The sequence below is a fragment of the Toxorhynchites rutilus genome, chromosome 2, assembly GCF_029784135.1.
Source record: "Toxorhynchites rutilus septentrionalis strain SRP chromosome 2, ASM2978413v1, whole genome shotgun sequence".
Taxonomy (NCBI): domain Eukaryota; kingdom Metazoa; phylum Arthropoda; class Insecta; order Diptera; family Culicidae; genus Toxorhynchites; species Toxorhynchites rutilus.
Window position 1 is genome coordinate 238854657 of NC_073745.1, and position 27422 is coordinate 238882078.

Genomic DNA, 27422 nt, shown 5'->3' on the forward strand with positions numbered 1-27422 from the left:
GGGTAAAGAGGAAGGTGCGAGCATACGGGCTTGGGCTCGAAGTATGAATAAAAAGAAAATGCCAAAAGTTGTTTAATAGTTTTTATTTTACTGTCTAAAATTTTCAAAAGGATCGGTCTACTGGGCGAATTTCTACAGTGTTTTTTCCGTGATGCAATTTGATGTGACACACCCTTTACTTCAGAATTATTTGCTGCTGTTTTTGCATCAAAAACAATTCGATAATTGGGTAATTTGGCACCAATTCATAAAATCCGGAATTTATAATATAAATAGATTCTGGACTGGTCAGCTTGTCAGGAACTTCTAGGGAGTGAACCGACGAATAGTAGATGCAGTTTACAAGCAGTATGAGTGATTTGAAGAGTTTAAACGAGTAGTTTTCTCTGCGTAGAACAAGATACACACTACAACATGGCGCAGATTGGTTGAAACCCGCCCCGAGTGGGATATTTGAACTGATTGAAAATTAATACTTAGAATTAGAAACTTGTCGTAATTCTCGTTAAATTAGCGTTAATGTTGTAAAGGAGTGAGAGTTTTTCCATATGGTTCTATAGTTATGATACACTGGAATTTTAGTTTTTTGAATGTTTGAATGTGTTGTGCCTGGACACAACAATAAAGTTGAAGCGTAAATTGTTGTAGTCTTTTTAAATTACTTTCTACAGATGCAATGTCACTTCTAGGGTAGTATAAACCGTAACTTTCGGTTACTCTACTTGGATCAGAATAAATCAATTCCGATATCGACGATGCCCGGTATCTCCCTACATCATTAGATTTCAGACTACCGTTTTCATTGAAGGACGATAGTAATAATCTACTGATGCTGAGAAATCCAATATTTCATTTGAAATTCCTTCCATTTTCTGGTTGACAGAAAAACGTGGCTTCTCTCTAGTCGCTATGGGTGTATGTACTTGGTCCACTCTGACTGCATACCAGGGTTACCAACCAAAAATTTGAAAAAATCAGGAAGAATGAAAATAAAAATCAGGATCAATCAAGATAGCTCGTATTGGGTTGTCCGAAAAGTGAATGTCGGTTTTTGGGAGAACAAAAAAATCATTTACAATCAAAGCATCATTATTTAATTTTATATCCATAGTTCTGTTCCACAATTGTTCGCCATCTTTCACACAGGTTAAATAGTCTATCCTCCCAGAACATGTTTGCTTCGAAAACTGCTGCGCACCGTACATATGAGAAACAGGTTGCTTGGAAGTACCTCATAATACAGAATCCATTCCAAATCTCACCAGAAACAGAGTATATCTTCCTTCGGGCGAAGATCGGATATGCAAAAGAATTATTAAGCATGGTACAGGGTTTTCCAACTTTAAATTCCGAAAGTAAATTGAAATAAAACACACTCAGAATTCGAATTTCGATGAAACTTTTATTTCAAATTAAAGTTCGGTTTATGCCATTATGTGTGAAATACAACATCATTCAAATGTCCACATAGGGCTTCCTCGCACACCTTGATCCGGAACAGGTAATTTTCGTTGACTTTTCGGCACATATGGGGCGGTATCTCGGTCATAACTTCACGAATGTTGTCTTTCACATGTTTAAGAGTTTGCGGAGAGTTGGCATAGACACGGTCTTTCGCATAACCCCACAAAACAAAGTCTAGCGGGTTCAAATGATCTGGACGGCCAATTGGCATCACCAAAACGCGAAATTATGCGTCCCTCAAATTTCGTTCGCAATATGGCCATGTTCGGTCGTGTTGTGTGGCACGTGGCGCGGTCCTGCTGAAACCACATGTCATCCGTATCCATATCTTCAATTTGTGGCAAAAAAATCGGTTCACATGCGGCCATAGCGCTCACCATTCACAGTTACCGTCTCGCCGTCCTCATTTTCAAAGAAATACGGCCCGATGACTCCACCAGACCATAATGCGCACCAAACAGTGACTTTTGGCGGATGCAATGGCCTCTCAACAATCACGTGTGGATTTTCTGAGCCCCTTATACGGAAATTTTGGGTGTTCACATAGCCACCGAGCTCTAAGTGTGCCTCATCGCTGAAGAAAATTGGATGCGAAAATTCGTTCACCCAATCGACGTATGCCCGACGCATTCCATGGTCACCACGCTCTAATTTCTGTACCAGTTGGACTTTATATGGATGTAGGTGCAAGTCCCAATGCAAAATTCGCCACAATGATGTGTTTGACAAGCCCAATTGCTGAGCACGCCGTGGAATCGAAACTTTCGGGTCATCCTCCACACTGGCAGCAACAGCAGCAATATTTTCGGCCGAACGCACATTACGATGATGCACAGGTTTCACAATATCCGCTACGGATCCAGTTTGTTCGAATTTACGCACTACATTAGCGATTGTGTGCTCTGTAGGCACACATGACGACCAAAATCTGTCCGTAATGCTCGAAAAACATTTGGCGGGTTTTCATCATTTTTATAGTATAATTTAACAAAATTAACACATTGTGCGATGCTAAAACGATCCATATTGTAAAATGGCAGACATTCAACTAACGATATGACGCTTTGGTTGACAGCTATGTCAAATGGTTGTCAGCGCAGGGCTGTATACTTTCGGAAGCCCGAAATGGAAAACCCTGTATGAATCCTCGCATAAGCGGAAATGTTAGTGTTTCGTCTGACTTTTTGATCGTTTATATTTTTTCTGAAAAACCTACAAAATCACCTACAGACCTACAGAACCTACAGAAATCAATATTTATACCTTCACTGAATTCATCCATTCTTTGAAAAAAATCTTTACTCAACAAATGAGGAAAGCATATCAGCAGTGGAAGACTTGTTGATTTTTTTTTTCTAATTTTTATGATATTTAGTATGGTTATAAATATATTTACCATAGTCCCATCATTGAAGTTTATTCTACTTTGAATCAGACGAAAAGATTACATACACTCTGTCCAACCTCTATAAGACCACCCTGATTCTATTTCATTGCAACACAAACAGTTAGAATTTCAACAGGATACATTCATACATCGTTGAATGCTTAGAATAAAGTAAATTTAACGTCAATTTCGTTCAAAATTGTTGTTTGTTTATTTATTGTGCTTAAATATGATAATTTCAGTTGTCCAGTTTTTATAAGACCACTTCAAAATTCATAAGTATTATCAATGAAAAATTCAAAACGATTGGCTGATTTACATGTCAATAAATGGTAACCTTGCCATTTCGACTAATAACCTGGAAAATTCGTGTTGGAATTCTATTTATCAAATGCTGCTGAACGAATTTCTCGATATTTTTCCATGTTTCCGAAATTGCGACCTTGAGCTCATCAATCTTGGTGTACTGCTGTATTGTACCCTCAATGTAGATTCTGCGTACAAGGATCCCCCTAACATTTTCAACATGATTCAAATCTGAAGAGCAAGCCGACCAGTCCAAAAAAATTAGTTTTTGGTCCCTAATCCACTGTTTGGTTTCCTTGCTAATATGAATAGTAGCATTGTTTTGCTGGAATGTGAATTTTTTGAAAGGATGTCCACGCAAAAACGGTAGGAGAGAGGTTTCCAGAACATCTATGTAATTCTTGAATGACGTGAAAGCTATCTTGAGCTTTCCGGTTGCACAGAATCCCACCCAAACCATGCACGAGCCTCCACCAAAATTCCTGATTGAATAATACTGTTCCTTCTTTCGTAAACCACGCCAAACCAGCACCCGTTAAAACCATGAGTTTGAACATTTTTTCGTCAGTGAAGATAACATATGCAATGAAGAACATTTCGTTATGGTATATAGCAAAATGTATTCTTTTGGAAACATTCTTTGTCACAACATACCATGTCCCACTGTTGGTTCATGTGAGCTTTGGCAAAACTCAGACGTCTTCCGATGCGAAATGGTGTAAGATGAGGAGCATTTACCTTTCAAACCCTCTTTATGTGAGGTTTTTTTACCAAAACTTGAAAATTGTCACCCGAGTAAGATTTAAATTAAAATATTGCGTTATTGGTATAAGCGATTTTGAGGTTTTCGAAGCTATTCTAGCAATTTCCCGCTTATCCCGGTCAGAGAGCTTCGATTTACGTGGAACTCTCTCCTTTTTACCGTATCCTTGAGAATTCGTCAAATAACTGAGCACTACATACTTGATGGGATCGTCAAATCCGACGAGAAATTTCTCTGATATCAACATTTTCATTTGTCTTTCTTTTTACTCCGTGAGCACTTTTCCCTTTGGAATTTTCCAGATTTTTTGATCAAAACAACTGAAACAACGGAAAAATGTAACTTGTCTTATAGAAACTTGACACTTGAAAAATACGAAACATTTGGTTTACGCTCAGCGCTTGCACACACACATATGGAAACCATGCAGTGTAAGGTAGTCACCAATATCAATACATTAGAATATAAGATGAAGCATTGTTTGTTTACAATGGCACAAAGCAGCAAGATCATCACCTGGTCTTATAGAAGTTGGACAGAGTGTATAGAATTTTTTTATATTGACTCTTGAGTAATTTTACACTCCGAAACGTATTCCTGCATTAATAACTCTGAGGATACATCTACATACACATTATTCTCAATAGAGCAATGTTGTTCCTCAAACTTAATCTCGTTGTAATTTCATAAACTCATCATATAATCTTGTTTCATGAAAAATCAGAAAAATCAGGATAAATTGAGTGTTCGTCAGGATATCAGGGAGCGTGCTAAAAAGTCTGGGAAATCATTAAAAATCAGGAATGTTGGCATCTCTGCTGCATACTATTATCAGTTTTTGCTGATCAGTCAAAATAAATTTATGCCATAAACCATAATGCAACATTTGTGTGGTCTGATAAAATTAGGATGTGGACTAAGAAATTATTGATTGTATGCTACTATTAACTCATTTTTCTCCTATTTTGTTTCTCAGTCCGGTCTAACTGAATACCGACAATATATACTACGATATTATAATCATCATCAACTCAAAAACAACTCACAGACGATTGATCACTGCGTTACTAAATTAATTCATGATGGGTACAACAGCAACAACCGCTCTGCGCTATAATTCCTAAAAATACCAATGTCGAGTCACGTAAAACAATTTTGCATCTCTCGGCAAGATTTATAGCCTCCCCGAAATCGATTAAGACAATTCAACCGAACTCACCCACTAACCCATTCCAGAAACGTGCGGAAGACACGCTGCGATAGGCCACCCCACAAATCACCATATTCATCTCTCGGGGTTTGTGCTCACAACTTTATTATTCAGTGAGGGCAGTCAGCGACCACATATGGCGTTCGGTTCGCTATTCATGCCACCCGGCAGCCCTCCGACTGAGATCACCCCCGGCTTTGGCACCCGCCTAGACCTGATCGATGAGAGTGCGAGAAGAGAGTGCCGATTCTCCGAAGTGCTCGTCATGCTGCTACTGGTCTCACGAGCGTGCGATGCGATCGATGCGTGCGGGTTATCACTCCAAGTGGGATGGGTGTCAGCTAATTTTTAGATTATGACATCATTCGGTTTATTTGAGCCGAGAACCTAGTCGATGCAACTTTATCTCGAAATAGTTTTGTGGTTTCGGGGAGAAGCATCATGATATCATATACACATTTAGCGGGATAATAGATCTGTTAATGATGTAGCCAGAGAGGATCTAATAGAGTCGTAAGACAGTGTAAACACTTTTTCAATTGATGGTAATGTCAGTTGGTGGCGCCATGACTACTTCAAAACAATACCAACCGTCAGACACTTAGCGATCTGTCCACTCAGCAGAACAAAGGTCACCCGTATATACCGGCGTTATGTTCGGTTTTCATAATCGGCGTTGGGTTTGATGGAGTCAACCAGTTCGACAGATTTATTATATCTCCTTGCATTTAAACATCAATCTAAAGGTTCTATGCCTTCACACGTTGAAAAACTTAAATCATTCATGGTGACTTGGCTAGGATCGTCAAATAGATGACTGACCCCCAACTTTTGTAATCCTGAGTTCCTCTCACCAGTCGAATCTGCGCCACGATTTATAGGTGTGAATTAAAACAATGCGATGGCGCCAAATGGCTGGCCATTCTGTGAAAACGCTGTGCAAACGACCAGCGATCTGTAATCCGAGTGTATGTGTCACAACATGGGTGCCACAAATCAAAAACCCATCGTTCATCCGTTGGCTCCGCGTTTTGCTGTTTCCAGCTTCTTATAATCGAATGAAGGTGACATATGATTCATTAGCGCTTGGATCTGCAAAACAAAGATTGTCTAAACTGATATTTGCCCCCCAACATTCCACACGACGAACCTTTCGAATTTTCGTTTGACCCACTTAATCAACCCGTTAATCGTACAGGTGATTCATTGCCGAGGAGCAGGCGCGAAAGTGACCCATTTCCACATTCTAGAAAACATCGTATTTCCCCAGCAAAAACAAACATGATAAATCATCAACTTCATATGAGCACGCGAACATCGTCCAACGGTCATTCTGGACTGGTTCCGCGCGCTGAGGTCGATGAAGAGTTTGCACTTGAGTTCGGTGTGCACACCGGGGAATGCGACCGCGAAGAGAACCGTGATCAAATGATTTGTTTTGCATGCAGATATCGTCCCGTTGCCTTGCCGATTTATTACCAAGGTGCACAGCTTCAAATGACAGCCGAGGAGAAAAACAACTTGACTTGCATAGAAGCGACCGAACATTGATTACCCCTTTAGACCATTCGCCACTGCAGTCACCCGTTCCGTTTCAAAACGGCAGCGTGAAAATTCCGAAAGGTGATAATGCGGATCCGCAAACGCGCCATATCGTCGGTATACTTGAAAAGAGTCCAAGGTGAGAAGCGAATAAAACATAGATATTGCACCTTGCACTGACAGCGAGGGGATAGGGCGATCTCATTAGGCGGGCATGACAAATGACCACTACCACGAATAATTAACAGTGGCGCCAATCAATCAAAACATGCTCACACACACACACTTTAGACCAGCAATTGACGCGTTTAGAAAAAGGGGAGCTAGCGGAACTCAGCTGAAGTAGTGCCCCAGGCGAAGACAGCAATTGATCATGAAAGATCATGCCGTAATTTATCATTCTGTGGCAGACGGAATGCAGAATAAGTTATTAGAAATCAACAATACCGGTGATGAGGAACTTGCATCTGCCGATACTGCTTAGCATGATGGGAATTTAATGTCTATTAAAATATGACAGGTTTCTACGCGCACAAAGTGTTTGGTGTTAAGCAATTTGCCAATGATGAATAAATACAATGATAATTTTAAAATATATAATTGTAAATATGACAGCAATATAGGGTGATTCAGTAAAACTGTCTCTGATTTTCGAAATGGGTAAATTGAATACAGATTCAAATTGTTTTATTTAGAAATGTGATCATTTGTCAACATGACATGTACCGTATGCGTGATAATGGTTGCACCATCGTACAAATAAGGTTCTCGTTCTTCCTGTGCGTACAATGCTTTGAATTTCACTGCATGCTCATAAGTTATATTTCATATCAAATAGGCTACGAGTAAAAGAAGCCGAATTCCTTAGTTGGGCAGTTACATCATGACAAAGTAGCAGCGTATTCGTGATTTTTCCCACGCGCGAATGTCGCAAAAAGTCATTTCAATCCCGTGGGAGTGTCCCGGTGGTCCGTGAAAAATATTTCAGAGCGAGAAAGAAGGACAATTATCCTCGAGAGTGGCCACAGAATGTTCGAGGTCAGCTCGGATTCCGAAGGTTATCGCTGTCATCAAAAGCAATATTCGGGCGAATGCAGTGCTTTCAAGAGTGAAATGGCGAAGGAACCCGGGATCATCGACTTTACGGCAAGTTCGGAATGTCGCAAAGAAAGATTGCGGGGTGAAGACGAGGGTATGGAAAAAACTCACATGGCTATCAACCGCATCCAGGAGCTACGAGTTGAGCGATGTGAGAAAAAAAATAGCTTCCTCAAGCAAAACAATCCGGTAATCCCGTTCACTGACGAAAGCATGTTTACCGTCGATCCCGTATCAAATTTCAGAACCAATCGCTATATTAGTTCTCTTCCGTTAAAAGACGTGACCAATGATAAAAACGTGTATCTCACTAAGCTTCCTGTTAGCGTTATGGTTTTTGGAATTGTGACTTCCGATGGCAAAAAAATGTTCATTCCAGAAAGCTACAAGGTAAGCACGAAGGTCTGGATTCTAAGTAGACATGTTTTTCCAAATGTTGTTCGTCAGACATGTTCTTCCAAATGTTGCATTTCAACAAGATGTGGCTCCGTGCCACACCTCAATCCGCACTCAGAAGAAGAATATGGACAGGTCTGTAATATATGAAGCGTAGAAGTTGATCGATCGCGAGAGGAATAATTTTATTCAATCAAGGTCTGAACTCATCATGAATGTCCGTTAAAAGTTGAAAAAATCGAATTAATCCACCTAGAAGTGATATGATATTTTAAGTAGTTAAGTAAACGGACAGACCCTCAACTATTTTGCTCTTGGTTCCAGTCAGCTTCGAAACAGTCCACATTTGGCGATTTGATGTCCATTTTTAGTGGCAGGGCATTCCTTAGGAATAGATTAAACAGACTTTTCACAGCCCATCTCACTGCCACTGGCAACTGTCCGTTTTACCCCACCACTTCAAAGAAGAGAAATATATCCAAGCTACATTATCAGGTCCTTCCGTGCGTTCCGGAAATGTTTGGAGGTCGTATTTGCAACAAGTGGAAACTCGATCGATGATTAGTATAATTAATACTCTTAGAAGCATGCTCCTTTTGAATAAATGAAAAAATCGAAACTGAAATTTTTGGTATTTTTTTTCATTTGAACATTACTCAAAGGTGCAAACATTATCACGCATATTGTGGTTAATAATGAAAATTGATTCGTTTTTGCGCTTGAGACATCACGGTCGTGAAAAAGGGACTGGTTATAAAATTATTATTTTGAAAAACGAGCTACCACGAGATATCTTCAAAAAAATAAGTGCTCGGGATTAACAGTAGATGAATCATTCACATCATCAATTAGGTCAAGTAGTCTTTTCCTCAGAAAATCCTTGAACTAAAGCGGTATGTCAGAACTCCACAGGCGGTAAAAAAGATAAACAATGGAATTCATCGAAAACCTAATATAAAATAATATAAATAATGAATGTCTCGCTTAATTCCCCTGCATACGTTTGACTTGGTCGATTATCTAGTTAATATGTAATTAATATATAATCAGTTGCTCGAAGGAAAACAGATTAATTCTATAGATATTTCACCAAGCTTCATCTATTCAAAAAATTCTTTGGACATGTAGAAGGTAAACAGTAAATCTTTCAGTTCAGTCAAGTCACAAGAAGAAACGCTCGCTGCCCTGTCAAACCATCGCGTAGCATTATCTGAGTTTACTGTAACACGACTGCCAAAATTGTCAGACAAACTGTTTTAATCTTCAGAATAATCAAACATTCGACCCGTTGGTTGAATTACAGATTGGAGTCTATCCATTCGTTTTGACAGTTGTTTGCTTGGTCCTTCAGAAAACGCTCATGGGCCTTATTTGATTGACAACATTCGCTCTCTCTATCTCCCGCCTAATCACACACATAGCCGAGCTCCTTTCAATCAAGACTTTAGGATAAAATAAAAATCCAAACACTAAACATGTTTGCGTCAGTTGATTAGAAATAAAAACCAAAAGATGTTTGCGTCAGTTGATTAGAAATATTTTTATGCATCTATCACAATTGACGAATTTACGTAAAGCTGAATCAGCTCATGCGGCATCTACATTAGAGCTCAGAACCACAAAAGTGATGGTGTTTGTTTATTTTACGCACTGAAAAGCAAGATTCGGTGGTGATTATTCATTTTATTTCAATTTAGATTCATTTCAGCCATTGAATGTCGTCAGTATATGGTGAGAAAGTTGCACGCGATTTAACCAAAGTCATAGATAATCTCCGAAAATTTTAAGTTTGATAATGCATACCGGTTATTGATACTATGGATAATTGCGATGAAACCGATATCATATCAAATTGGCTGATATCATTGATTATGTAGGGGCCGATACGAGAAAGATTTGCAGTATTTTTAGCGCAAAACACCCTATTCATCGTTTATTTAGTTGAAAAAAATTAAAGTTACAATACTTATAACAAGCCATTCCTCATAATATACATAGCACATTGTAAAATGATGATTTTCTTACCTTTTCAGCGTGGAAAGAATACATGAAATCGGGAAATTTGAAGATAAATTCTGATTTTTCTAGAAAATTTGAACGAATTTCATACCAAAAAAACAAAACATCCTTATTTTACTCGCTGCGCCATCTGGTTGTAAATCCAACGTAAATTCGTCAATAAAGAAATTCGGTAAAGCCGAATAAATGAGGACGTTCCGACGTGCCGAAAACCGATTATGCCGAACCCAACCCGAAACAAGTCGATCCGGGTCAAAGAAAGTCGAACCGAAACAAAACGAAGTACATTCACATTGTCGGCATTAAACTTCGTGTGTTCGATTTGTGAAGCGAAAAGATGATGCGTTGCAACCGATGAGACGTCCACATTACATGACGAACCGAATCTGCCGTTCGGTATAGGCCGAGCGGCATCATTCGGCATAATGTGGACGCGTCTTTAGATACTGCGTTACTGAAATGGCTATAACTCGGCAATGGTTATGGAATTTTCCAAAAGTCCTGTCCAAACTATAGAATTATAAAGATAAAAAAAAAGATTGTTTGCAAATTTCTAGACTAGAAAACCCCCTTAATGTTATGTGTGGATATGTTGAGGTCCTTCAATTATTCGGTTTCGGCCCATGTAGCATAGGCTCTGGTCAGGAAAATCTTCAAAGGGAATCTTTCATTCTTCGATTTTGTTGGAAAGTTGTTTTCTGAGAATTCTCTTCCTAGGTGGGCGCCAATTACATTGCGGGATGATCAACACGTTGAGTGCCACGCGGTTTTATAGCGACTTACGTCAGGCCGCGCGCGCCCCGGTATCGTTTACAGCAAATGCGAAGCGCAATATTGGCAAGTTAAAATTTACTCGATGGAAATGTTTATTGGCGTAAAAATCATTAAAGTTTACTGGAAAATTTTTAATTTTTCACCTTTATTATCATATTTTATACTGTCAGTCACCGGTGACTGACACGACCGGAACGAAAAGCTAGGTGTCAGCCAAGACCTGAACGAAAGCAAGATGTCAGTCACTCATGACTGACATGGCACTGAACGTGTTAAAAATCATAAAAGTTTTCTGATAAAAAAATCAATTTTTATCTTCATTATCATATTTTATACTGTCAGTCACCGGTGACTGACACGGCCTGAACGGAAAGCTCGGTGTCAGTCACCGATGACTGACATGGCACTGAACGTGTTAATGAACAGTTTATCGACAGGTTGACATTGAACCCTTACCTAGGTGATTTTCTTAACCAAAAAATTCAGAGTTCGCCGTTTGCATGAATCGGTTATCTCGAGAGCTTATAACGATCTTCATACCTAAGCAAGGTTCTGAGGGTCATTCCAAGAGACGACGTGATGCATCGAAGCGTACTCCAAAATCGAGCGCACAAAAGCATGAGCAGTACACTGCTCATGTTTGTATAGGTGGCGTAAACGACAAAATGAACAAAATCGACTTTTTGGTTTTTACGTATTCAACACAATGTAATACGTACGCTCAACATGCACACTAACATGTTTTGTGCGAAAACATTTGAGCAATTTTGAAAACACGCTTTCGAAAAATCATAGATGGAACGCATGGCTGCCTTGGAAGCCTTGGGACTGCGTATCTAACATGTCCGCTGAAAGTGATCTTAAAATCCAAGAGGATACCAAAGTCTTTTATACAGTGACTCTATTGAGTACTAATCCGAAAAGCTGATAATTGAAGTTTATCGTTGTGCGTTTGCCAGAAAAAGAGATAATAGAGCATTTTGATGAGTTCAGCGACAATACAATTTGCTTTGTAGAAATTTTGCATCATCACGGTATTTACATGCACGAAGAGTTTGAAATCATCGGCAAATACTGTATCTATACGATGTCAGTTAAACTCTTGAATGAATGAAGCTTTAAGAAATTAATTGACGTCGTTTAGATACAGTACAGATCGAAGGTCCAAGTTGAACGCCTGTTGTGACATCGAAAGTGAAGGGCTTAACGCTCATTGTTCGACCAGTCAACTATGAGATTCCAGACAATGCAGTAGCGGACCATTGAACTCGATGTGGCGCAGTTTAGCAATTGTCATTTGATGATTGATCTTGTCGGAAGCAGCCTAGAAGTCCGTGTAGATGGCGTCGACTTGGAATCTGGATTCCAGCGCTTTTGAAATGAATGGTGTGAATGATGATAATGCAATCGAAATAGCTTAGATTACTTGTTCCAATCGACTAACCAGAACACGATTTTTTAATTTGAATATTTTCTAGTTGTTAAATTTTAGTGATGCCGTATCTAACCTGGTACGACCATAACAATGAACTTCATACGCGTTTTTTCAAACTGGCGTACACGATATCTCAAGTTCTACTGAACTGATTCATGTTGAATTTATATGAATACAATTTGCATGTATATCTCAATCGCATGAATCTCTAAAAAATAATAGTTTTTTAAATTTTACCATTTAAAAAAAAACGGGAAACATTAGAAAAAAGGCCCCTCTCTTCATCAGCTCTTAACTATCATAATTATGAATATTTTTTCTCCGTTCAATTTTTGTTTTAATGTTAAAAGATAGATGAACAAAAAATGATATTTTTTTTATGAAATCGTTTAATTTTACAGGCTCAGTTACATAAGTTTAAAGGAGCCAAACTCCTAACTGTATTGTTACAAGTATATATAAACATTTTTCCTTAATTGTAATGTTAATGGTGTAGAAAACCGATTACTCGCGGTCTACTCGAGTTTAGAAGGGTGACATATTTTCTTCAGGAAAAGGAAGGGATAAAAGGATATGTTGACAATGTTCACTCTCACATTCACACTCACATTCATTACACTCAATTCTTAAGCCTATCTTATATCTGATATGTATTTACATTTCACCTTATTCTATTGTTTATAAGAAGGGATTTGATTTCTCGCGAAGGAAAAGGAAAAGGAGAATATAAGGATATAAGGACAATCAGACACGAAGATCGATAACTTTTAGGAAGACATATATTTGGGACATGTAATCAAGGTCTAAACCAGCCAACACATCTCTCACCGGCACATTGGGTTGCCTTCCTCTAGCCCGAAGAGAGTTTTCTAAATTCGATCTGGCAACAAGATACTCCTCGCACGACCAAACAACGTGTTCGATGTCGTGGTAACCTTGGCCACAGGCACAGATATTGCTGTCGGAAAAATCAAAACGAAAGAGTAGCGCGTTTAACGAACAGTGATTGGACATGAGTCAGGAGAAGGTGCGAATAAAGTCCCGACTCAAGTCCAGACTTTTGAACCATGGTTTAAGGCTAACCTTAGGGATAATTGAGTGGAGCCACCGGCCAGTTAACGATGGTATTTTTACGAACTAAAGAATAAAATTCATTGAAGGCGATTTGACGCTGATAAATTTCGCCTTCAATTGCACCTACCTTTGCTAATGAGTCAGCCCTCTCATTACCCGGAATTGAGCAATGTGAAGGGACCCAGACAAAGGTAATGACATAACAGCGTCTGGTTAAAGCACTCAAAATTTCTCGTATTCTCTCAAGGAAGTACGGCGAGTGCTTTTCCGGCCTCACTGAACGGATAGCTTCGACAGAGCTAAGACTATCTGTTACAATGTAATAGTGTTCAACAGGTCTTGAGGCGACGCTGTCCAGCGCCCAGCGTATTGCTGCCAATTCAGCAATATATACTGAGCAAGGATACTGAAGACTGTGTGAGGTGCTAAAAAATACGTTGAACACTCCAAATCCTATGGACTCATTCATAGAGGACCCATCAGTAAAATACATATTATCACAATTGATACGCCCATACTTTGCATTGAAGATCGTAGGAACGATCCCCGATAGAAGGTAATCTGGAATATCATGGATTTTCTCCTTCATGAACAGATCAAAATGTACAGAGGAATTGATGTAGTCAGGGAAACAAATACGGTTGGGAATATACGAAGAAGGATCAACCTGCATGGAGATGAATTCATGATATGAGCACATAAATCCCGAATGAAAATTTAGCTCGCTCAGTTGCTCAAAATTTCCGATCACCAATGGGTTCATAACCTTACACCGGATGAGGAACCGAAGAGATAATAAATTGAAGCGATCTTTTAGTGGGAGTACGCCTGCCAAAACCTCGAGGCTCATGGTATGCGTTGAGGGCATACATCCCAACGCAATACGGAGACAAAGATACTGAATTCGCTCGAGTTTAATGAGGTGTGTTTTGGCAGCTGATTGAAAACAGAAACTGCCATACTCCATCACTGAGAGAATAGTTGTTCGATACAACATTATAAGATCTTCGGGATGGGCTCCCCACCAGGTGCCGGTAATTGTACGGAGAAAGTTTATTCTTTGTTGACATTTTTTAATCAGATACCTAATATGGGCCCCCCAAGTACATTTGGAGTCGAACCAGACCCCAAGATATTTGAATGACATAGCATGAGTGATCGGTTTACCCAAAAGTTGAAGCTTTGGTTTTGCTGGTCTATGCTTCCTAGAAAAAACCACCATCTCTGTTTTCTCCGTGGAGAATTCGATCCCTAGCCCAATGGCCCAGGTTGAAAAATTGTTCAAAGTATCTTGTAAGGGTCCTTGCAGGTCGGATTCGTTTGGTCCTACGACAGACACCACTCCATCATCTGCAAGTTGTCTTAGGCTGCAATTTTGTGTAAGGCAATTGTCGATGTCGCTTACATAGAAGTTGTACTAAAGGGGGCTTAAACATGAGCCCATGTAAGAGAACCGACTTACTGCCGAATCTCCGTGAGAAAAGTTCAAATGTTTCTCACAAAGCAAGTTATATAACATATTATTCAATAGAGGCGGCAGACCTCGAGAGTGTAATTTGTCCGACAAAACCTTTATTGAAACAGAATCAAAGGCCCCCTTTATGTCCAAGAATACTGAAGCCATTTGTTTTTTTTTTCGGCGTAAGCCATTTGAATTTCTGAAGAAAGCAACGCAAGACAATCATTCGTCCCCTTGCCCCTGCGGAACCCATATTGTGTATCTGAGAGTAGGCCATTCGTTTCAACCCATCGATCAAGGCGAAACAAGATCATTTTCTCCATCAATTTCCGTATACAAGACAGCATTGCTATTGGGCGGTACGAATTGAAGTCGGACGCGGGCCTTCCGGGTTTTTGAATAGCTATAACTCTTACTTGTCTCCAATTATCTGGAACAATATTATGCTCCAGAAACCGATTGAATAAATTCAACAAGCGATGTTTCGCCACATCAGGGAGGTTTTTCAGCAAGTTGAACTTAATTCTATCCGATCCCGGAGCAGAATTGTTACATGAAAGGAGAGCAAGAGAGAATTCTACCATCGAAAACTCGGAATCAAGATCGCACCTATCTTGTGGTATATCTCGAACAATTTTTTGCACAGGAGCGGAATCAGGACAAACCTTCCGTGCAAAATTGAAAATCCATCGATGTGAATATTCTTCGCTTTCATTCGTTGAAGAGCGATTTCTCATGTTTCGAGCCACTTTCCATAATTTTTTCATTGACGTTTCTCGTGACAAACCTCCCACGAAATTTCGCCAATAAGCACGTTTTTTCCCTTTGATCAAGTTTTTAAATTGATTTTCAAGGTCCAAATACTATTGAAAATTTTCAATGGTTCCACGTTTCCGAAAAGCTTTGAATGCGTTCGATTTATCCTGATAAAGCTTGGAACATTGGCTATCCCACCATGGATTGGGAGGCCTTCGACGAATAGTGGAGCCTGGGATGGGTTTCGTTTGAGCGCGAACCGCGCTGTCATAGATCAAACGAGAAATGAAGTTATACTCCTCCAATGGAGGAAAACCATCGCTGGAATTGATGGCTAGAGCAATCGCGTCCGCATATTTTTTCCAGTCAATGTGTCTTGTGCCATGTTTATAGATTCAGAAGAATTCGACCCAATGGTGATGGAAATTTTGATTGGCAAGTGATCACTACCGTTGGGGTCCTGGATTACATTCCACTTGCAATCTAACGATAGTGAATTCGAGCAAAGCGAGAGGTCAAGAGCACTTGGGTTAGCAGGAGGTTTAGGAACACGTGTTGTTTCCCCAGTATTCAAAACGGTCATATTGAAGCTGTTACAAAGGTCATATATCAACGATGAACGATTGTCGTCGTACTGTTCCCCCCAGGCAGTTCCGTGAGAGTTGAAGTCTCCCAAGATCAATCGTGGCTCAGGAAGAAGTGAGCACATGTCAACAAGTTGCTTGCGGCTAACCGCAGCTCTCGGAGGCCAATACAAGCTGACAATACAGAGGTATTTTCCTCTGATGTTTGCATGACAAGCAACAGCTTCAATCCCTCCAATAGGTGGAAGGTCAATTCGAAAAAATGAGTGGCACTTATTGATCCCCAATAGCACCCCTCCGTATCTGTCATCACGGTCCAAGCGTATAATATTGAAATCATGGAAAGAGAGATCATCTCGCGAAGAAAGCCAAGTTTCGGACAGAGCAAAAACATCACAATTGAACTTATGAATTAAAAATTTGAATGTATCCAATTTAGGGATAAAACTACGACAATTCCACTGTAAAAAAGTGATATCTCCGACCTCTCTATTTGAATTAGACATCAAGAGAGATAATCATTGCAAGGAGGGGCCATGTTTGCATCAATTGCTGTAAAATTGTCTTTAATACTGGAAGCATTGAGATGACAATGGTTCTGATGGAGTCGGAAACATTAAAACACTTGAAGATTTGATCCAAAAGGTCAGACAACTTTATAAATCCCGATTGGGAAGTTGAACTGGACGGAAAAATAGGGACAGTTGGGGTTTTTGATGTCCCCTCGAGTGCTGGGTCGTTCGAAGGTGAACTATTGCCACGGAAGCCAGGAGGAACCTGATTTTGCTTGTCCGCTGCACTCGGTTTTTTAGGCAAGCTAACAGGGGTTATCACCGGAGGGACTCGTCCTTGAACTTTGGGAGTGGTCACATTTTTGCGCCGGGGATTCCCTTGGAAAATGAACGGTGTGCTCCCGTTAGCTGTGTCCGCTTTCATTTCGTCAACGGGCAACGTGGCGAAGGCATTTTGTGTGTTGATTGGTTGTTGTTCTTGAGCCGGTGGAGAAGCACCCTTCAAAATTTCCGGAAAAGTGCGCTTCGAGCGTTCCTTCAAAGAGCGCTTCTGTTTATCCCAGCGACTCTTATAAGTTTCACAAGCTGAGAGCTCGTGTGGGGATCCCCCGCAATATGGACATTTATGCTCAGTCGCACTGCAGGATTTCCCCTCATGTTGCTCTCCGCAAGTGGCACAGCGCTCCTTGTTGGCGCAATAGTCTGCTGTATGACCAACTGACTTGCATTTGTTACAAGTCATGGGCTTTGGCACGAAGAGTCGCACTGGAAGCCTTAATTTATCCACCATAACGTAGTCAGGGAGGGCGGAACCAGCAAAAGTTACTCGAAACGAGTCGGACGGCGTGATTTTTTTTTCTTCCCCATTCTGGGAAACTTTTCCAAGTTGCTGGCAGTCCAAAATTTTAATTTGCTTCAAAGGGAGCTGTTTAAATCTGCCATCTCCCTCTTTTATTATTTCGCTCGTCAGACCCGTTTCTGTTAACACCCCCGCAATTTCTACGTTATGGCAGGGCACATATACGCGATATTCTATTGCAAAACGATTGTCGACAACAATATCGTTAGCGTGCTTCCGATTAGCCACGACAACACGCAGTTTGTTCGGTCTAACCTTTCTAATTTCGACCACGGAGGAATAATATCTTGCCAGATCTTTAGAAATTTGAATGACATTTAGAGATTTTCCTTTTGATTTGGGCCGGAAGAAAACAACCCATGGGCCAGATCCAGGTGAATCTTCTGGATAGACCTTGACACGAGGAGAGGAAACAACTGAGGGGGAGGACGAGGTCGATTGTTGAGCGGGATCAGGAACAGTAGGGCTGGGAGGCAAGTTCGGGAGTTGATCGGAAGCGGGAGCAGGAGATTGAGGGGGTGAAAAGGAAAGGTTTGCAAATTTTCTTGAGGGGGGCTTGTTTAGGTGGCTTAACTCTCCCTCTAAAGAGACATCCGAGGGGGGAACGCGTTTAAGCGACTTTCCAGCTCCCGTAGATATGGAGGGGTAGACAGTGGATTCAATCTCCATGTCAACGGTTCCTTCTTCATCTGCCATTTAAAGTGGCAGATGTACACTTTTTAGTTAATTTTTAAATTTTTTTTGTTTTTTCTTTCTTAACCTAATAAACTAAACCTAATAAAATTATTTATACTTATTATGCACACCACACCAGTGCGGTCAATCTCCAACGCGTATCAATCCTTCGGTGCAGCTGAGCCGGTGTATCGCACCACAGTACGATAATGGTGTCGATGACGAGAGGCGATAAATTCACCAGCACACAGCACACAGCGCCCGCGCTGTAGGCCTTCTTCCTCCTGCTTGTTATGTCCGCTTCAATGCAATCCAGTTACAGTCTAGGGAATCCCGTTATTGTGCACAATCACTTGACCAGCCACGAGAATAACGGTATCACTTCAACGATACACGATAACGAAATATATGCGTCCGGCGGCTTCGAACTTAGGAAGACGAATGCCAACAAAAAATGATATAATGAATAGTAAAAATATGTTTTGTTTTATTTTTACGGAGCTCGAAAAAACCTCCGAATTTCGTGTCTCTACACTAGAATACCCCCTTAAATCACTCAAGGATTATTGACACTTAATATACAGTATATCAACCAAATTTTAGAGAATGTTCAATTCGTTTGGTATGCAAATAATCAATATTCATTCGAAGCGAAAATAGTTGTTAAAGTTAACATTATTTTATAAAATTGTGACCTTTCTGATTTGGCACCCTTACTGAGAGACGTCGTCCTACGTCAAAGATATTAGTTTATCGTATTCAGAAAAACAAATTAACGCAACAGTTTCATGATGAAATTATTGTTTGGAACAAAAAAAAACAAAATTAAAGTAGCCAATTTTACATCGTAAGTCATATTGTAAGGTAATGTTTGTTTTCTTTTTTTACAGTCAAGATCGGTGCGAACTATCGAAGACAAATAATTCAAAGAAATAAACTAACGAGATGCATCGATCAGATCAGCAACGGACAGATTTCTTTCGTTAAGGTTACACGTCCATGGTGGAGTACCTTTCATGAAAGTTCCAGGAGTGTAACAATTCGGAAGCATTATCAATGTATTTTCAAAGACACTCTGTTTGTCATTTGAAAGCACGGAAATCGATTTGGTTGGTAGGAGAATCGCTAGAGAAATATACAAAACAACATCATAACGATGTCATCAGATGCCTCTTTTGAATATTGAACAAAAAATTGTTTGATTATTCGTAGTTTACTGGAGGCTATAAAAAATCTCCCAGAGTGCATGATTATACAAAACAAAATAACAATTGTGCTTCAATTATTTTAATGTATCTTATATGCACGGTTACTAGATAAGAATCTTATAATTAAGCAACATGTATGGAGCCTAACCATATTGCGAATCAGATACAAAACCCCATCGATCTATCTGTTTCACTACTACAATAAATCATTTCATGGAAGACACAAATACGGGAAATCTGTCATTCAGGTGAGTTATAGTTTTGATGATGATAAAGTTCAGATTATTCACTCTGTTCCGGTGCGATAGCTACTTCAGGGACAAACAATTCCTCGAACCCATTTCGTTGAGCATTTCACGGTGCATGCGTGATAATGGAAACGCTTCATTTTATCAGCAAACTGTGGTGAACGCACACGCTGCTTGCTCCTCATCTTGATTGACGTTATCTACGACGACTTGTCTGCATTAACCTGATTTTTTGGTCAGTTTTATCTTCACGCGGGGACTTTTCAGTGTCATCTTCGTTATCAGGCTGGAATGTGTGACTGTGTTTCAGATGAAACGGCTCGTTCTCTGCAAACATCGTGCGAAACAGACGATTATGCAATAATCGTCTTATGCGAATAAATTTTCACTGATTCTGCTGAAAACATCAGCAAGTTATGTAGCTGCTGAAGGAGCGGAAAAACAAGCAAACAAGAATATACCCATACTTCCGCTCTGGTCCAACGGTACTTGTGTTCAACATATGTCGGAACGGCTGCACAAGTCATTAACACGATTCACCAAATTATTCCAACTATTTGCCAAACGTGCTGTTTGTGGGTGTTCTATTGCCAGTATTCAAAAAAATAAAATAAAAAAACGATGTGCGAAAGCAAAATTTGCCACCATTTAATGTCAATGCTAACACTCGCGACATAAGGCAATTAATAAGAATCGTTTGCGATGCGCTTCAGCATCGGGATTCTGGCAATTGCCAGAAGAGCACAATCATTCAAATGTTCCAATGTGAAGAGCAATGTGGTGTTTATCGCGTATCCGAGTGGCGCTCTGAATGTTTGCTCGGGAATGTAGAGGGTTTCGTTTTTATAGATACAAAATTTTCGCGTTGTTGAGACGATAACCTGGACCTTGGCATTATAGCAATGAAATTTGGGATGATTTCAAGCGGAGCAGGAACATAATTCATTGGTTGTAGACTGATCGCACGATGGTGATGATGAAAAGGGTAACCTACTGGTTTCATATTACTTATCTGACTATTTAAATTTGTCAGAATCAATCTATGTATAATAATTTATAGTCGTACAGTCGTTCGAAAGTTGTCGATGTTGTAGTAATGGATCGTATTATAAACGAATTATAAACGTGTTGCAATTCATGCGCATTTGATTCCAATTGTGTAAATGAATGATATTTTTCCATCTGTTTGTACGTTATGAAGCAATGGCATTATGTTTTCTTTAATGTGTCAAGTCTGAACTACACAATAAAGTTCAGAAAACTAGTCTTGAGAACGAAACTAGCTATGATATCCTAGACCCTATACATCATTTCAACTGAGCTCTTGTAGCACATAAACGCAAATATTACCCAATATATATGTAACAGACAGTAAATAATCCAATTAAAAAAATATATATACAGGGAAACTTCGATATAACGTACCCTCGATATAACGTACACATTTCCAAAGTGTAAAGGATTTTTTTTTTTCAATATTTTTTCTGATAGAACAATGAATTATCTGTATTATGATGCTAAAACAAGTTTTATACCTTCAATCAATCCTGAAATACAGTTGATTTTGAGATTCTAAATGAATCAATCTTTAATCAACAGTACGAAGGGAAACATCATGAGAAAGGCTGGCTTCGTCTTCTGATTGAAGTTATTCATTAACTTTACTAAAACAGCAACACAATAATGTATTATAGACTTCGTTTGTGAGTACTTTATTATGCTTCGATATAACGTACAATTCGATACAACGTACAATTTTGAAAGTGAAATGTACGTTATATCGAAGTTTACCTGTATATATATACAGCCATTCCATGCCAAACCGATATAGTTATTCACAGATTTTCCAGTAGTTCAAAAGTAATAAATATTTGAAGCAAGTCATATTGGGGAAAAAAGGGGAAAATGATTTTCTGGACTATCGGGTAACTTTGAAAATAATTTAATTTGCGATAAAGAACAAAACTACCACTTTTGACGAAAATCTGAGAACCACTATATCGGTTTGGCATGGAATGGCTATATAATAACTAACATAAACATAACTAATGTTTTTTTTTTCTCTATTATAGTGACTTTCAGCCCATTTTGGCTGGTTCGTCACTTTTACTTCCATTTTTGGAAGAACGTCAGGAGTAAGAATTGAACTCGTGATCTCTGCGTGAGAGGTATGGATGTTACCACTAACATAACTAATGTATTTTAAACGTGTTTGAATGTTTTAACGAAGTACAAAATTATTCGAAGGTGATCGATAGAAAGAACGAATGAAACGATCTCAACGGAAGTTGGTATCATGTTTCATGGTGCAATGTTTTTCATTAATGATATGATTGATCTCTCAAAAGTTAGATGTAAAGAGAAAAAGAGTAATAGATTTTTGTCGTAAAGTCGAAATATGAAATAAAGAAAATCAATATTCTTATCGTTCAAATGATGTCTCATTGGGCGAAAAATACGCGCTTCTCTTTTTCAATATACACGGCTAAATTTATAACTTCTGGGTCTCGTTCATGAATTGGGAAGACAAAGATACGCCAAACAATGGAGCTGATGTATCGTTCTTATTTGGAACCACATTATTTCGTTGTTGTCATTCAATCAAGGAGTATTCAGAGCGGTATTCTAGTTTGAAATCACAGCCATATTGCCACTTCCTTCATCCACGGACTTGCAAATGTATTAATTGCTCTTTGCTCTGCTGAGGCAAATATGGTACTACTCAACGATTTTCTATTTCAATGTCTGCGTTGTTTATATTTGTGAACACATTATCAGTATTTATTAGTTGATATATTAGATGTTCACCTACGCTTGCAATCGTGTCGTAGGTGAAATCTCTAGGAAAACGTTTTGTACATATTTCATCTACCATGCAAGGCGATCAAGGTTTCGAATCACCGCATGAACCATGCACCATTGTTGTGGTAACAGTATCGAACAGTTATTCATATTCCGGAATCCGATTGGTTTGAGACTCGATCGAATTACACGATCACTCGATGTCGTTCAAATACATAGAAGACATAGTCCTAATCCTAATTTAACTATTTTTTTTCTTTAAATTTCCTTGCCTTTCCACCAAAAAATGATACATAGCCCAATTTTCGTTCAAGATTTATCTCCCAATTGCAGAGAATGTGTTGCTTTTTCACATCGAACACATTGTGGTATGTAGAATTTTCATTAAAAAAAAATCGAAGGGTTGTATCCAAGACACGACCGCTTAGGACGTAGAACTACGCAATCTTTTTTTTTTTTTTGAAATTTGTTGGTTTATCATTTCGGATATTATTTGCGAATACGTCGAAATTTCATAAAAAACTCTTTAGTAAAAAGTTCCGGGGACCCTGAAAAGGTTTAATGGCTTGCGTGGTTTCGTAGAATTTTTTCGAGAAGCAACGTTTCTTTCTTGCCTTTGCGAGAACAATACTCTAATTGGTCATAAGTCGCAATTTGTTTCTCAATATCAATGCACGCATTGCACTGAGTATTTAACGAGAGGCATCTTCCGTTCATCGCCATTCAACAAGCATCAAACACACGTCTAACAGATGCACACAGTTGGAACGATAAAATGAAACATCGCGAGAATATTCGCTTTTCGCTTTCCCCTTTGGCTTTGGCTGCATAAGTTGCTCGTTATTCACAGCTCTGTTTGGGAAAGTACACAAATGGGCAGAACAAATGTATGGGGAAATGGAATGCTTCCAATTTTCATCAATTTGAACCATATACAGACTATGGGTTTGTAATGTATAGCATATAAAACAAATCTTAGAAAATTCCCGATTCGATTGATATGCAAATCGTTAAAATCCGTCCGCAGCAAAAATAGTTATTAACGTTAACTTTATTTCATAAAAACGTGACCTGTTTTCTGATTTGATACCCTTAATGTAAGACTTAATGTAGTCCTACGTCAAAAAAATTGGTTTAAAAGTGTGTTTATTCCTCCCGAATATCCATTTTGCATTTTGGCTCCACAGAAATGGAACACGGAGCTCAATATTGTCTATGTCAAATTGCGTCGCAAGGTTGACACATTTGCACAACTCGATTGAACTTGAGTCGAACGGATTCCAGAATGCAAAATTTCAATCCGTTCGGATAATGTTGACTCTGAAGCTGTTACGGCGTTGCTCATGATAGCGTTTCCCAAGTGAATGTATTTTTCCTCAAGCCACTTATGTCGATTTGGTCGTAGGAATCGCAGTCGCTCTCTACCTTCGCGTACATGTCGACCATGATTTGTTGGAACAGCTCATCATATAATAACATCATACGATACACATAAAATCCATTGAGCGCAATCATTTTTTTTTTGACGTAGGACTACATCTAACTGGAAGATATGAGGGGTAAAACGAAAATCTAGGCACTGAACAAGTATGAAAAAATGAAAGATTCTAAACGCTTATATCTCGAGCATTTCTTAATAGATCGCAAAGGTGTTTGTACCAATTGATAGGAAATATTTCTACGCGTCTATCATAATGAATAACATTTCATTTTTCTTGGGATAAACAATTGAATAATTGTGAAATGTCAAGCATTGTCCAAACGCATTGTGTGCCTCGTTTTGATTGGTCCGATTTGTGTTCCTCAAATGGGTCCGACCAAAACGAGCAACCAGAGTAATAGCGTATTATAATTTGGGTACAGATGAAGAATCATATTGTAAACCACTCCCACTTGTGATTTAACCGCAAATCGAATGATATAAATTTGGCTGTTGCTTTCCAAAAACTTTATTCTTTTTATAACAGCGGAGCAGAACGGATGTGCAAATCGTTTTGTCATGGCAGTAACGACAGGAGAGGCTGGAGCAGTGTCATGAGCGGCAGCAGCGTAGCGATGGCAACGGCGATAGCGTGCAACGAGTTTTGATCGTGTGGCGCTCATACTCTAAGGCAAGGCGCAAATTGAGACGCATATAGCGCGAGTAACTTGGCGCGATATAGCGCCTGTTTTTGTGGCTAATGAAAACAGATAGAACGGCGCAATTTGGCCAGATGACGCGAGATGGTAGAGCGCTCGTGAGACACGACTCGCGCGACGCTGTGGCTGAACCACAGTTTCTCGTGCTGGTCATGCCGGTTGTGGTAGTGGTGTTGGTGAACAATCATATAGCGCCGTGGGTTTGACACTGTATGGCTGTACTGGTCGGGTGATTGTGTTAGTAAATAAATATATCGCGCAACGCTGTGTTAATCAGTCATTGTATGCGAGTGGCATGTTATTTACACCAAACTGCGACTCAATATGCGCTCCACCACGCTACGTTTGTGGCACGTATGAGTAGTGTTGGTAGTCTCGCGTTCGCTTACGAGCGCTATACGCTTCTCAATTTGCGCCTAGCCTAAGAGTCTCCGCAGACTGCAGACATTTCATCGGCCGGTAGATTTGTACGATTTGAGCTAGTGCAAACACCGACCCAACTGAATCGAGGCATTGTGCGTGCACGTATGGATATCTCTCCGTACTGATCAAGAAGCCGATTAAACTATTCGGGACATCGAAGCCGAGTTTGACAGCCAGTTTATATGAAACAAAGTTAAACAAAACGCAAAGCAAAAAGTGATGGATTTTAACAAGTAGTTTCACAAATGTAACGAATTGATTTTGATAATGGTAAGCGTTGAATGAAAGAATAATGTTCTACGGAGTTAATTAGGTTGAAATATATCCACTAGAAACATTAAAACATATTTTTATTGCTGTAGAAAATTACGCTTTCTCTGTGGTGGGAAAAATAAACATTGCTTCAAGTACAAAATTATCAATGGAAATCAAATTATCCGCACCAGATGAATATTCTAAGTAAAAGTATAACAAAATTTGTACAAGTGATAAAAAAATCCTTAGCGAAAACAGTGTCTAATAATGCTTTTTTTCGCGGTTTTCAGGAGTCATTATTGGGAGAAAATGCAACAAATGTAAATACAACAAATGTATTTGTGGGCCTGGGAGATATTTTTAATTTCACTGCCGGAGGAAGTCGTTTGGTCGTCGAGGCTAATTTTACATACCTGGTGAAAAGAAATGCAACGCGTTGATATGAATATTTCAGGTACGGTTGTTTATCAATGGCTCAATCTCCATCCTGAGTCGTTAAAGCTATTCGAGGTATCAGGTTTCATCTGTTTTCGATGAAAGGTTACACTATTCTGGGCCAATATATTAATTTATAATCTAGAACGACTATACAAATTGAGCGATATGATCATATTTTTCAGTATTACTAACAAAAGCAATTTCCTTATTGTAAAGGCAATTCGTCCAACTTTTGATGTCCACTTTTCAAAGGTTCTGGTGAAAAGATTTAGGAGTTCTTCTAGTGATGATAATACACGGATCCTGACTATGCAAACAACATTTCAAAATAATTTTCATTGAATGTATGAAAATTTTTAAGCGTATTTTAGCATGCTAGTCTCAATGAAGGTACTCTTATCCGAGTCTGTATTGTGTGTCAATGCAATAAATAAACGGTTCCTGAAGTAAATACTGCTCCACTAAGCTTCACTCTATCACTACGTATTCGTTTCTTTTATAAACTACAAAATAATTCGAGAAAAAAATAGCACTCAAAGTACAGTTGAAAGACACACGGTTTGTTTTCTTTTTCCTCATACATTCCTAACATCCGCTAGATGGTGACAGCGTACCTTCTATGTCGCGAATTGGACGATAAAAAGTCTGCAGTTTGTGGGGACTTCAAGGCCATTGTTTCACGAATATCAGCAGCAACAACCACTGTGTTTTCATCAAATGAACAACCGTTTCCCGTCGCTTTCGTGGAATCGATCTAGCACACCAGGGCCTGTGACTGCATTCAGTCTGTCGAGAAAAGTGCTTCTGCAAAATGAGGACACAACCTTTGACATCGTGAGAACGATACAAAATATATTGGCGCTTTTCAGAGCCACTAAATTATTCACAAATGAGTTGTTAAAAGTTATTTACAAAATACGATGGCTTTTAAAGTGATCCGAATAAAAAAGCAAAATATATAAACTGCTTTTTGTTTGCTTGGAGAGAGCCTGTGATAATTTAGATGTATCTTTGAGCTTATTGGTGGTTGGGGTCTTTTAAATCGATCATTCAGGTTTTACAAATTGCGAAATAAAAAAGTACAAGCAATTGTTTAACACGTTAAGCTTCGAATTTTTCTTGCTGCGCTCTCCATTCAGTCCGCATCAAGAGGAGAGGATAATAAAAAAAATATATTTAAAAATATACTAGCTGACCCGGCATCCACCCTTTAAAATTACCTTCTACTATAAAATTTCTAGTACTTCTACCAAAATTCGTCATTATAATATTATTATTAGGGGATTTTTTCAGACACAATTCTCGTTCAAGATTTTCCATAACATGTTTCTCCGTTACATGGAATAAATGTTTGATACAGAAAACATTATAGAATAGAGACAGCCCTAAATCGGACAATTCTTTCCTCGAGTTTTTTTTTACATTCGGAGGGAGGAGGCGATCTGGCGTAGTGGTAACATCCATGCCTCTCACGCTAAAGGTCACGAGTTCAATTCTCACTCCCGACATTCTTCCAAAAATGGAAGTAAAAGTGACGAACCAGCCAAATGAGTTGAAAATCACTATAATACAGATATAAAAAAAAAAAAAAAAAAA